Source organism: Trichosurus vulpecula, chromosome 2 (assembly GCF_011100635.1).
Source record: "Trichosurus vulpecula isolate mTriVul1 chromosome 2, mTriVul1.pri, whole genome shotgun sequence".
Lineage (NCBI taxonomy): Eukaryota > Metazoa > Chordata > Mammalia > Diprotodontia > Phalangeridae > Trichosurus > Trichosurus vulpecula.
Genome location: NC_050574.1, coordinates 92,128,790 through 92,142,025, shown reverse-complemented (window position 1 = coordinate 92,142,025; position 13,236 = coordinate 92,128,790). Strand labels below are relative to the sequence as shown.

Sequence of the window (13,236 nt, the reverse complement as noted above, 5' to 3'; positions counted from 1 at the left end):
ACATGTACAATCATATTAAACATATTTCCACATTAGTCATGTTGTAAAGAAGAATTAGAACCAAACGGGAAAACCACGAGAAAGAACCACACTGCTACAAAAAAAAAAAAAAAAAAAAAAAAAACAGAGAGAAGACAGATATTTCGATCTGCATGCAGAGTCCACCATTTTTTTGTTTTTTGTTTTTATTTTTTTTAATTAAGATTTATTTATTTTTAGTTTACAGTACTCAGTTCTGTATGTTTTTGAGTTCCAAATTTTCTTCCCTTCCCTCCCCTTCATCCTCCCTGCCAAGATGGCATGGAATCCAATATATCTTCTACATATACCTTCACATTAAACTTATTTATGCAATAGTTAAGTTATAAAGAAGAATTATGACCAATGGAAGAAATCATGAGAAAGAAGAAACCAAACCAAAAAAAGAGAAATAAAGGGAAAAGAAAGAGAGAAAACAGTTCACCTCAATCTGCATTCAGACCCCATAGTTCTTTCTCTGGATGTAGATAGTTCTTTCAGTCACGAGTCCTTTGGAATTGTCTTTGAATCTTTTATTGCTAAGAGCCAAGTCTATCAAAGTTAGTCATCACAGAATCAATATCTCTGTGGTTGTGTATAATGCTCTCCTGGTTCTGCTTCCACTCACTCAGCATCATATAACATAGGTCTTTCCAGGTTATCATGAAGTCCGTACCTTCCCCATTTCATATAGCACAACAGTAATCAATTACATTCATATACCACAACTTGTTTAGCCATTCCCCAATTGATGGGCATCCCTTTGATTTCCAATTCTTTGCTATGACAAAAAGAGCCACTATCAATATTTTTGTACATATAGTTCCCTTTTCCACTTGTGTGATCTCTTTGGGAAACAGCACTAGAAGTGTTTTCAATGGGTCAAAGGGTATGCACATTTTTGTAGCCCTTTGGGCATAGTTCCAAATTGCTCTTCAGAATGGCTGGATCAGTTCACAACTCCACAAGCAATGTAACAATGTTCCGATTTTCCCACATCCTCTCCAGCATTTATCATTTTCCCGTTTTCTCATGTTAGCCAATCTGACAGGAGAGATATTGTACCTAAGAGTTGTTCTGATTTGCATTTCTCTAATCAATGGTGATTTAGAGTAATTTTTCATATGCCTATAGATATCTTTAATTTCTTCCTCTGAAAACTGCCTGTCCATATCCTTTGACCATTTCTCAATTAGGGAATGGTTTTTATTCCTATAAATTTGGCTCAGTTCCCTGTATATTTTAGAGATGAGGCCTTTATCAGAGACACTGGTTGTAAAGATTTTCTCCCAATTTTCTACTTCCCTCCTAATGTTTGTTGCATTGGCATTTTTATACAAAAACTTTTTGATTTAACATAATCAAAATTATCCATTTTGCATTTTGTAATGCTGTCTCTCTCTTGTTGGGTCATGAATTCTTCCCTTTCCCATAAATCTGATAGGTAAACTATTTCATGCTCTCCAAAATTCCTTATAATGTCAGTCTTTATTTCTAAGTCATGAATCCATTTTGATATTATTTTGGTATATGGTGTAAGGAAGTTGACTATGCCCAGTTTCTGCCCTACCATTTTCCAATTTTCCCAGCAGTTTTTGTGAAACACTGAATTCTTAGCCCAGAAGTTGGATTCCTTGGGTTTATCAAAGAGTAGATTGCTATAGTCATTGACTACTGTGTCTTGTGTACCTAACCTATTCCCCTGATCCACCAGTCTGTTTCTCAGCCAGTACCAAATAGTTTTGATGACTGCTGCTTTATAGTACAGTTTAATATCTGGTATGGTTAGGTCACCTGCCATAGCATTTCTTTTCATTAATTCCCTAGATATTCTGGACCTCTTGCTCTTCCAGATGAATTTTGTTATTATTTTATCCAGCTCTGTAAAATATTTTTGGCAGTTCAATTGGTATGGCTCTGAATAAGTAAATTAATTTAGGTAAAATTGTCATTTTATTATATTAGTTCAGCCTAACCACAAGCAACTGATGTTTTTCCATTTATTTAGATCTGACTTTAATTGTGTGAAAAGTGTTTCACAATTATATTCAGATAGGCCCTGCATTTATCTTGGCAGATAGACTCCCAAATATTTTGTAGTGTCTACAGTAACTTCAAATGGAATTTATCTTTCTATCTCTTGCTATTGGGCTTTGTTAGAAATGCATAGGAATGCCAAGGATTTATGTGCATTTATTTTATATCCTGCAATTTTGCTAAAGTTGTTTATTATTTCAAGTAGTTTTTTTTTACTTGATCCTCTAGGATTCTGTAAGTAAATCATCATATCTTCAGCAAAAAGTGATAATTTAGTTTCTTCTTTGCCTATTCTAATTCCTTCAAATTCTTCTCATTGCTACCACTAACATTTTTAGTGCCAAATTGTATAATGGAGGTGATAATGGACATTTTTGTTTCACCCCTGATCTTATTGGGAATGCACCTAGCTTATCCCCATTACATATAAGGCTTGCTGATGATTTTAAGTAGATGCTATTTATTATGTTAAGGAAGGCTCCATTTATTCCTATGTTTGCTAGTATTTTTAATAGGAATGGGTGTTGTATTTTGTCAAAAGCTTTGTCTGCATCTATTGAGATGATCATATTGTTTCTGCTACTTTTGTTGTTGATATGGTCAATTATGCTAGTAGTTTTCCTAATATTGAAGCAGCCTTTCATTCCTGGAATACATCCTACCTGGTTGTATTGTATTATTCTGATGATAAGTTGCTGCAACTTTTTTGCTAATATTTTATTTAAAATTTTTGCATCAATATTCATTGGGGAAATTGGTCTATAATTTTCTTTCTCTGTTTTGACTCTTCCTGGTTTGGGTATTAGTACCATATTTGTGTCATAAAAATAATTTTGTGGGTCTCCTTCTTCACCTATTTTCCCAAATAGTCTATCAAGTATAGGAATTAATTGTTCTTTAAATGTTAATATAATTAATATGTAAAACCAGCTGGACCTGGAGATTTTTTCCCAGGGAGTTCACTGATGGCTTGCTCAATTTCTTTTTCTGAGATGGGGGTTATTTAGGTATTTTACTTCCTCTTCTGTTAACCTGGGCAATTTATTTTTTTTGTAAATATTCATCCATATGCCTAAGGTTGTCATATTTATGGGCATACAGTTGGGCAAAATATTTCCTAATTATTGTTTTAATTTTATCTTCATTGGGGGGGGAGTTCACCCTTTTCATTTTTGATACTGGTAATTTGGTTTTCTTTTTTCTTTTTTTAAATCAAATTGACCAGAGGTTTATCAATTTTATTGGTTTTTTCATAAAACCGGCTCTTGGTTTTATTTATTAATTTAATAGTTTTCTTGGTTTCAATTTTATTAATCACTCCTTTGATTTTCAGTATTTCTAATTTGGTATTTAATTGGGGATTTTCAATTTGTTATTTTTCTAGCTTTTTCAGTTGCATGCCCAATTAATTGATCTCCTTTCCCCCTATTTTATTCATGTAAGCATTTAGAGATATAAAACTTCCCCTAAGAACTGCTTTTTCTGCATCCCATAAGTTTTGGTATGTTGTCTCATTATTGTCATTCTCTTGAATGAAGTTATCAAGTGTTCCTATGATTTGTTCTTTGTCCCACTCATTCTTTAGCGTTAGATTATTTTGTTTCCAATTAATTTTTAGCTTACTTTTCCATGGTTCTTTATTACAAATAATTTTTATTGCATCCTGATCTAAAAAGGATGCTTTGACTACTTTTGCCTTTCTGCACTGGATTATAAGGTTTTTATGCCCTAGTACATGGTCAATTTTTGAGTATGTGTCACGTACCACTGAGAAAAAAGTATATTCCTTTTTATCCCCATTCAGCTTTCTCCAGAGGTCTATCATATCTGCCTTTTCTAAAATTCTGTTCCCTTCCTTAACTTCTTTCTTGTTTATTTTGATGTTAGATTTATCAAGATCAGAGAGGGAGAGTTTGAGGTCCCCTATTATTATAGTTTTGCTGTCTATTTCTTCCTGTAACTCCCTTAACCTCTCCTCTAAGTATTTGCATGCTATACCACTTGGTGTATACATGTTAAATGATGATATTGCTTCAATGTTTATGGTACCTTTTAGCAGGATATAGTGTCCTTCCTTATCTCTTTTAATTAAATCTATGTTTACTTTTGCTTTGTCTGAGATTAGGATTGCTACACCTGCTTTTTTTACTTTAGCTGAAGCGCAATATATTCTACTGCATCCTTTTACCTTTATGCTGTGTGTATCCCCCTGTTTCAAATGTGTTTCTTGCAAACACCATATTGTGGGATTATGGTTTTTAATCCATTGTGCTATCTGCTTCTATTTTATGGGAGAGTTCATCCCATTCACATTCATAGTTATGATTATTATCTTTGCCTTTTTCGCCATCCTATTTCCCCCCATTTATGTTTTATTTCTTCGTTTTCCCTTCTTCTTCTCAACAGAGCTTTGCTTTTGACCACTACCTTACTCAGTTTATCCTCCCTCTTGATTCCCCTCCCTTATCTTGCCTTTTTCCCCTTGCTACTTCTTCCCTCCCTTCTGAGCACCCCTTCCCTGTTCTTTCCCCTTTCCCCTCCTACTGCTTGTGTCACAAGTTTGATTTCTATACTTATCAGGGTATGGTATTCCCTTCTTGAACCAAATCTGATGAGAGTGAAGCTCAAATACTGCTCTTCTCCCTCCCTTCTTTCTGTCTATTATAATATGTTTTTGTTCCTCTTCATGTCACGTAATTTACCCTTTTTCAATACCTCCTCACCTCTTCTCCCAGAACCATCCCTTTATATCTCTTAATTATATTTTTATCATTATATCAGTTATTTTATACTGATACCCACAGTCTATGAATATCCCTTTTAATTTTCATAATAAACTATTCTCAAGATTGACATTATATATATATATGTATAAAACAAATAATCCTATATAAGGATAACTAATTAGCCTTATCGATTAATTAGGGTTTTTTTCCCCCATTTACCTTTTTATGTCTCTCTTGAGTTTTGTATTTGGAGATCAAATTTTCCATTGAGCTCTGGCCTTTTCATCAGGAAAGTCCTTTGGAATTGTCTTTGAAATTCAATGAAATAAGGGAGCTTTCAGTCCTGTCTGACTCTCAATGACTCCATTTGCAGTTTAAAGATACTGGAGTGGCTTGCTATTTCCTTCTCCAGTTCATTTTATAGATAAGGAAACTGAGGCATACAGGGTTAAATGACTCGACCAGAGTCACACAGCTAGTGTCTGAGGCCAGATTCGAATTTAGGGAAATTTCTTCACTGCACCATCTAACTGCCACTTAGCTGTCCCCTCCCTGTCACTGTAGTAAAATACTTCCTCTCCTTTGGGAATCTTTTTTTTTGCTAATACCCTTTCTCTCCAACTTTCTGAGTGAGTTTAGGTATGTGTTAGAGCCAGCTCCAACCAGCTTTCATGAGCCATAGTTAATTTTTACTGTGAGCACATATACCTCAGAGCTTGTTTTGCTGATGTTCTAGACTTAAGGAAAAGATGGATTTAATCATGTAGATTAAACTTGAAAATGTCATGCACTTTTTTTTAGAAGTGATTATTAAAATTTTACTAGAATAGTCCTAGGTGAAACTGCCCTGCCCCCACTAGTCCTCTCATCTAAGTTTACCTCTTCTAATGGCTTCATCCTACTTTCCCATAGTCCCTCTTTTCATCTTTTACAGACTATTTATTATCCTTTGATTGTTCACCTAAAGATTAGAGAGAGAGATGAATCACAGGCTCTCATCCATCACATTTCTCCTCTCCTCCTCTTAATTTTCTTTTCTTTTATTCTAGCCCATTTAAGATAATGATTCATTTATAGGGAGTCAGGAGATTTAATCCAGGGAGAATTAATTTGTCACTTTCCTTCGTTTCTCCTGATGCTTTATATTCCCCTTAAATTTTTAACTCTTTAGTGTTTTTATCTCCTAATAATCCGTTTGTTTTCATATATCCTATAAATCAATCTCTCTTCATAAAAATCCTATAAACTGAGAAAAACTATTAGATTAAAAAACTCTTCACAGTTGTATTGATTTACATTGTTTGTGAAGATATTATTTTGATTTTTTTAAAAGTTAAATAACTGAATAATTCTTACTTTTAAAAATTCATTTTGCAGGAATGTTTCAAATGTATCTCTTTTGTTCAAAGTGCATTTTCCCACTGCAAATTGGGTTCATATTTACAGGATATGCTACTTTGCATTGCAAATTGAATTCCTTTGCTATTTTAGAAAATATGATTCCATTTTCTTCTTTAAATTCTCTTGAATATAAAATAATCTTAGGTTATTTGAAATTCATTTCCTTTACTCTTAAAGGCATTTTTTTTCCTGAATGATTGAAAACATGTGTTATTATCAGCTATCATAAAATTTAACTGCTCTGTGCTTTTTAATTTGAAACCTTTTTGTTGGGAAGGGGAATGGCTGAGTGAGGTAGCAACCTTTGAATTGAACAGTTATATGTTTTGTTGTTTGTATTTATAAGCTTAGTAGAGTTTTCTGGTATTACTTCAAGGAGTATGGTATTCAGACATTTTGGTTTATTATATTTATTCATAAGCCCTTGATCTTTAAGTTATCTATGTTAACCTTTTTGTTTGTTTTTCAGAGTTAGTGACTTGGATTATATAGAATTCGTGGTGTGTATGTTTGTGTTTGTGTTTGTGTGTGTGTGTGTTTCCCTTTTGCTTCTCTTCTCCAATTACTTTTCAATTTTAACATCTTTGTGGTTCAAATCTTTTAGACTCTTTTTCAGAACCTCTAGTCCACGGAGAAATTTTTACTGTATATTCAATTTCTCTTACTTTTCTATTTGTATGTTTTTAATCTTCATTGAGAGCCCTGGTTTTTTATCTAAATTCATTTGTAATTTCTTCTTTTATAAATTTCCACTTCTCTTTTGGATTTTCCTAAAGTATGTCTTCACCCCCTTACTTAACAAACTTTAGGGACTCCCTATTACGTCCAGTATCAAATATAAAGTCCATTATATAGAAATAAATTTTTATAAGCTTACCCCTTCCTACCTTTCCAGCTTTCTCATACTTTATTCCCTTTCACATACTCTATGATTAAGCCACTCTGGCTTACTGCCTTTGCTTGAACAGAACATTCTATCTTCTAACCCCATGCTTTTGCAGTAGCCATCCATGATCCCTAAAGTACTCTTCCATCCTCCTCTCCACCTCAGTTTTCCTGGTATACTTCAAGATTCACCTCAAATCCCATTTTCTATAGGAGGCTTTTCCTCTCCCCTGCTTCCACAGGTTAATGCCTCACCTTCTGAGGTTACTTTCCATCTACTCTGTATACTGCATATCTTGCACATACCTAGTTAGTTAACATGTCATCTCTACAATTGCCATGTGAGGTCTTCAAGAGCAGGGACAGTGTTTTTCTTTGTATTCCAAGTCCTTAATACAGTATCTGGTATGTAGTAAGTGCTTAACAAATGCTTACTGACTAACTGATTTACTCTTCTTTTTTTATTTAATTTATTTGTTTTTAGTTTCAACATTCATTTCTATAAGATTTTGAGTTTTAATTTTTCTACCCCTCTCTTTATTTCCCCCTCCCTATGACAGTGTACAATCTGATATAGGACATGCAGGTACAATCATATTGAACATATTTCCATATTAGTCATGATGAAAAGAAGTTACTCTTCTATTTTTATGTCCTCTTCTGATTTATCTGCTGGTAAGCTCGGTTTTATCTGACATTCCTCTCCTGCATTTTTGGTCTTTCTGCCTCTCTCTTATATTCACAGTGACTTGCCTCTGGCTTCTCACTCTTTGATTTGCTCCCTTTGTATTGCTATTCAAATGCCAAAGCTTATGTTTGGTGGTTGTCCTCACACTATGCGATACAGAGTTTGGCCAGTACCAAGTTCTTGCTGTGAGTAAAATGTTGGAAAAGAGAACTGGACTGAGCTAGGCTTCCAGTGTTCTTTCTTTCAGGAGCTGACCTTATCTCCTCTCTATTCTATAGTTAAGAGGGCAGGAAATATTTTCTGTTGTCTCTTTCCTGTTGGGCCTCCATGAGATCCTGCTGTGTCATTGCCAAAAACAAAGCAGGGTGAAGTCTCATAGTCAACCCTATAAATTTGCATGTGTTCATCATACCTTGTGCAAAGTAGGTTGGGAATAGGGATGCTGAGTGGCAGTTCTAAACTTTGAAGTTCTATGATTTTGCTTGATGCAATTTTTACTTTCTTTGATGTTGCTGTCTTATTGTGTGGATTCACCTTCTATAAGTGCTACATGAGTACTTTTTTCTAAGATTTTTGGGTTGGCAAAAACTTCTAGAAACAATTTCTATGCCATCTTACTTGTTATGTGGGCTTTTTCCAATGTCAAGCAAGGCTGAAATAAAGACTTTTTTTTTACCAAATGCCTGTATTGGCTAATGATTGGCTAATGATGTAGGAGGTGGGATTTCTGTTATCCAGTGGGAACCAATAGAGGAAATGTGTCTCAGGAACTAATAGAAAAAGTAGAGTGGTTTTATGGTCAAAGTATGGGTGATATCAGGATAGCATGGCTTCCTTCTGTAAAAATCATGAAGTAACTATGGCAAGGATCAGTTGGAGATACCTGCCAGTGACTGCATAGAGAATGGTAAAACATCACCTCTAAGAGCTTTGCTTGCCATGGAATCCCAACTCTCTGTCTTGGAACATTGAAGAGGAGCTGAGAACGCTGAAACAGAGGTCTTGATTCTCTAACTAAAGAGTAGGTCCACTGTTTATGTGACTTGAATATCATTGGTGAACTAGGTTTTATTGTTTGCACTAATTGTCCTGACAATTGGGGTGGTGAGGGGTGGGAGAAGATTGTATACTAACTGAAAGGTACATTCCTTAAGATGTCACTAGACTTACTACCTAAAAACCAGAAACTGTCTCAGTGTGAGGTAAGATGCAAATACAAAGTTAGGTAGTAAATCTTTTATTATATTTCTTTCCTTCTTTTTTATCTTATCCCCAGAAGTTCCTCTGTAGAGTTGTCTCTTTTATATCATTGTCCTACAACTGCTGGGATCAAGTAGATTCTAACTGGGTAAATTTGGGGTATGAGGCAGCATAATCATCCAGAATGAATAGACTGTAGGATGGAAGATTTCTGACTCTTTTAGAACCATAAAGAGTCATGAGGTCCTTGGTACTTCCACACTATGGAGCACGTATGTTCTAAGTGAGCATCAAACTCAAGGACAGAGCCTTCTTATTGAATAAAAACAAATAGGATACTGGCTGGCAGTACAATCTGGTGGTTAAAGAACCAGAACTGTAAAGAAGAATCATCAAGGAAATATATAAACAAAAAAAGATGGGTTGTTCATATGGCAAGAGCAAAGGGTAACTATACCACATAATCCATTTTTTCCTCTGATATGCTTGAAATGACAATAACAATATCTAGAATTTATATAAGCATGGGAAAAATGGTTATCTGTGCAATGGGTGGGATACCCCCCACATGGTAAATTCTTATCCATACATTGACAAGAATAACATGAGATACACAGGTTTACTTGTCTTGCAATCTATGTAATTGGAAGGAACACCTACAGAGAACAAAATCACTTAAGTATTGGGTATTAAAGAATACTCATAAATTAGAGACTTGATCTCTTTCCTCTTTAGCACAGTCCTGAATCTCTACATGATCAAAGATTAGAAAAATTATCATTCCTAACAAACTAATGTCAGCTGACAAGCAGAAGATATTGCCCCAGCCATTTGTGGGGTCCTGTGGGTACAAAAGTCAGAGTAACATTAACACAGCTGTTTTAAACCTCACAAGTCCCTAAATCCCTATTCTTTATGATAATCCCACAGTAGATAGATGCTGCTCTTTCATTTAAATTTTAAACCTATCATTAATCTCTAAAATATGGGTGGGCAAAATATGTGTGGCATTGTTCTTTTAACATGATGGTGTGTTCTTTTTAAAGAGGCAGTGTGAAATTGTAGAATAGAGAGTAGGTCTTGTAGTCAGAAAGATGTGGGATTAAGATCTGCCTCTGACTCACAATCATCACGGGTTACAATGTGCTGTACCTACATGACTTCGGTTATTCACACAACTGTGTTAAGTAGGTGTTATTATTATTTCCATTCTTTGGATGAGAAAACTAACTTACAGAGGTTAAGTGATTTGTACATAATCACACAGCCATTAATGTCTGAAGGAGGATTCAAACTCAGGTCCTACTGATTCCAAGACCAGTGTTCTAACGACAATTCCACCTACCTGCTAACATATTATTTCTGCAACTCTGGGAAAATCGCTGAACCTCTCAGCATCACAAGTCTTTCTCTAAGACTGTAAGTTGCAGAAAAGTCATTGATTCACATTTCAAAGTGAATTTCCTGAAGGAAGAGCTGCCCACTCTAACAAAATTACAAATTTTTATTTATTTTTTTTTTTATTTTTAGTTTGCAATGCACGATTCTACATAATTTTGATTTCCAGATTTTCTCCCCTCCCTCCCCAAGACGGCATGGAATCTCATATAACTACCATGTATAACTTCGCATTGAATTAATTTATATGCTAGTCAAGTTGTGGAGAAGAATTATGACCAATGGAATGAATCATGAGAAAGAAGAAACAGAACCCCCCCCCCCAAATAAAACAAAAATGTAAACAAAAGAGAATTAAAAAAAAGGTGAGCTCACTCAGTGGTAGCCGGCAGCACTTGTAGGCTACTTTGGACGTACCCCCTTTACTTGCCCCCTCCCTTCCCCCGGCTCTAAATTCGCAGACTAGAATGGTGTGCCACCTCAAATTAAGCAAAAATGGAAGAAGAAATCGCTGCTCTGGTCATTGACAATGGCTCTGGCATGTACAAAGCTGGCTTTGCTGGGGATGATGCTCCTCGGGCTGTGTTCCCCTTCATTGTTGGACGCCCAACATGGGTGTCATGGTGGGAATGGGGCAGAAGTACAGTTATGTTGGTAATGAGGCCCAGAGCAAGAGAGGTATCCTGACTCTGAAATACCCCATTGAACATGGCATTGTTACCAACTGGGATGACATGGAGAAAATCTGGCATCGTACCTTCTACAACGAGCTTCGTGTAGCTCCCGAGGAACACCCTGTTCTGCTTACAGAAGCTCCCTTGAACCCTAAGGCCAACAGAGAGAAGATGACACAGATCATGTTTGAGACCTTCAATACCCCAGCCATGTATGTTGCTATTCAGGCTGTGTTGTCTCTGTATGCCTCTGGTCGTACCACTGGTATCGTTATGGACTCTGGTGATGGCGTCACTCACACTGTGCCCATCTACGAGGGTTATGCCCTTCCCCATGCCATTCTTTGTCTGGATTTGGCTGGCCATGACCTGACAGACTACTTCATGAAGATACTGACAGAAAGAGGGTACAGCTTCATCACCACAGCTGAAAGGGAAATTGTTCGTGACATCAAAGAGAAGCTGTGCTATGTTGCCCTGGACTTCGAGCAGAAGATGGCCACTGCTGCTTCTTCCTCTTCCCTGGAGAAGAGCTATGAGCTTCCTGATGGCCAGGTGATCACCATTGGCAATGAGAGGTTCAGGTGTCCTGAGGCCCTCTTCCAGCCATCCTTCTTGGGTATGGAATCCTGTGGCATTCATGAGACTACTTTCAATTCTATCATGAAGGGTGATGTTGATATCCGAAAGGATCTGTATGCCAACACAGTATTGTCTGGTGGTACTACCATGTACCCCGGTATTGCTGACAGAATGCAGAAAGAAATCACAGCCCTGGCACCTAGCACAATGAAAATTAAGATCATTGCTCCCCCTGAACGTAAGTATTCCGTCTGGATTGGTGGCTCTATTCTGGCATCTCTCTCCACCTTCCAGCAGATGTGGATCAGCAAGCAGGAATATGATGAATCTGGCTCATCCATTGTCCATCGCAAATGCTTCTAAATGGACTGCTAGCAGATGCGTAGCATTTGCTGCATGAGTATTCACAAAGTAAAAATTTGCCCTGGCAAATATACACCTCATGTTAGCCTCATGAAACTGGAATAAGCCTTCTTTGAAAAGAAACTTGTCCTTGGGGAAGTTTGTATCTGATATTAGACAAATATCAGCACTTTTTAGATTGTTGAACTGTTACTGATTTGACCTCGTATTCAAGTTAACAGTTGTTCCCTTGGTGTACATTTTAGCATACCTTGTACATATCTTTGATCTAAACTCTGATACAGGTCACTTCATTTTGACAGGTAAGGCTAAGAGTTGACTTCTATAGATAATTGACCTGATAATACGGCAATATAGCATTTGGCTGGTTGACAACTCAACAGCTGTACAGTTTAGTTCTATAAAGCATCAGATCTGTACAGGGTATCTAAAGGTCAGATTTCCAGCATCTAAAAGAGCTGAGTTGCAGAATTTCTCTCCTAAGGCTGGCAAGAGTTTATTAAAATATGTGTTGCATCTTGCCACCATTCTAGCAGGAATACATATTGAATCCAAGCCTTAGGAACCAGTTTTTTTTCTTAACCCACTGTTTTCCCCCAATGTCATGGGGCTGAGTTACTCAACCTTGAGTTGCAAAAAAGTTTGCATTTACAACCTGTAAATTTGTGCATCTAGTTAATTTATGTAAGATTTCTGTACGTTGCCTTAATGTTCTCACATGACCAGTAGAATACCAAAATTTGTAAGTCATCCTAAGAGTTGAGAATTGTAATGCCCAACACGTCATTGTGTAAGGAAAAATAAAAGTGCTGCAAGTAAACTGAAAAAAAAAAGGTGAGCAGGAAGTGTGCCTCAATCTGAATTCAAACTTCATAGTTCTTTCTCTGGATGTAGATAGCATTCTCCATCGTGAGTCCTTTGGAGTTCTTGCACCTTGTGTTGCTGAGAAGTGCGAAGTCTGTCAGGGTTGGTCCTCACAGAATCCATATATCTGTGGTTGTGTACAATGTTCTCCTGGCTCTGCTCTGCTCACTCAGCATTATGTCGTGTAGGTTTTTCCAGGTTGTTATGAAGTATCATCCCCATTTCTTATGGCACAGTAGTATTCCATTACCTTCATATACCACAGTTTGTTCAGCCATTCCCCAATTGATGGGCATCCCTTTGATTTCCAATTCTTGGCTACCACAAAAAGAGCCGCTATAACTATTTTTGTACATATGGGTCCCTTTCCCTCTTGTGTGATCTCTTTGGGATACAACCC

General features: G+C 36.5%; 1 pseudogene; it reads left to right on the top strand.

Moving 5' to 3' along the window:
- The first annotated feature begins 10,729 nt into the window (after positions 1–10,729).
- Positions 10,730–12,568, top strand: LOC118836072 (annotated as a pseudogene).
- Positions 12,569–13,236: the final 668 nt, after the last annotated feature.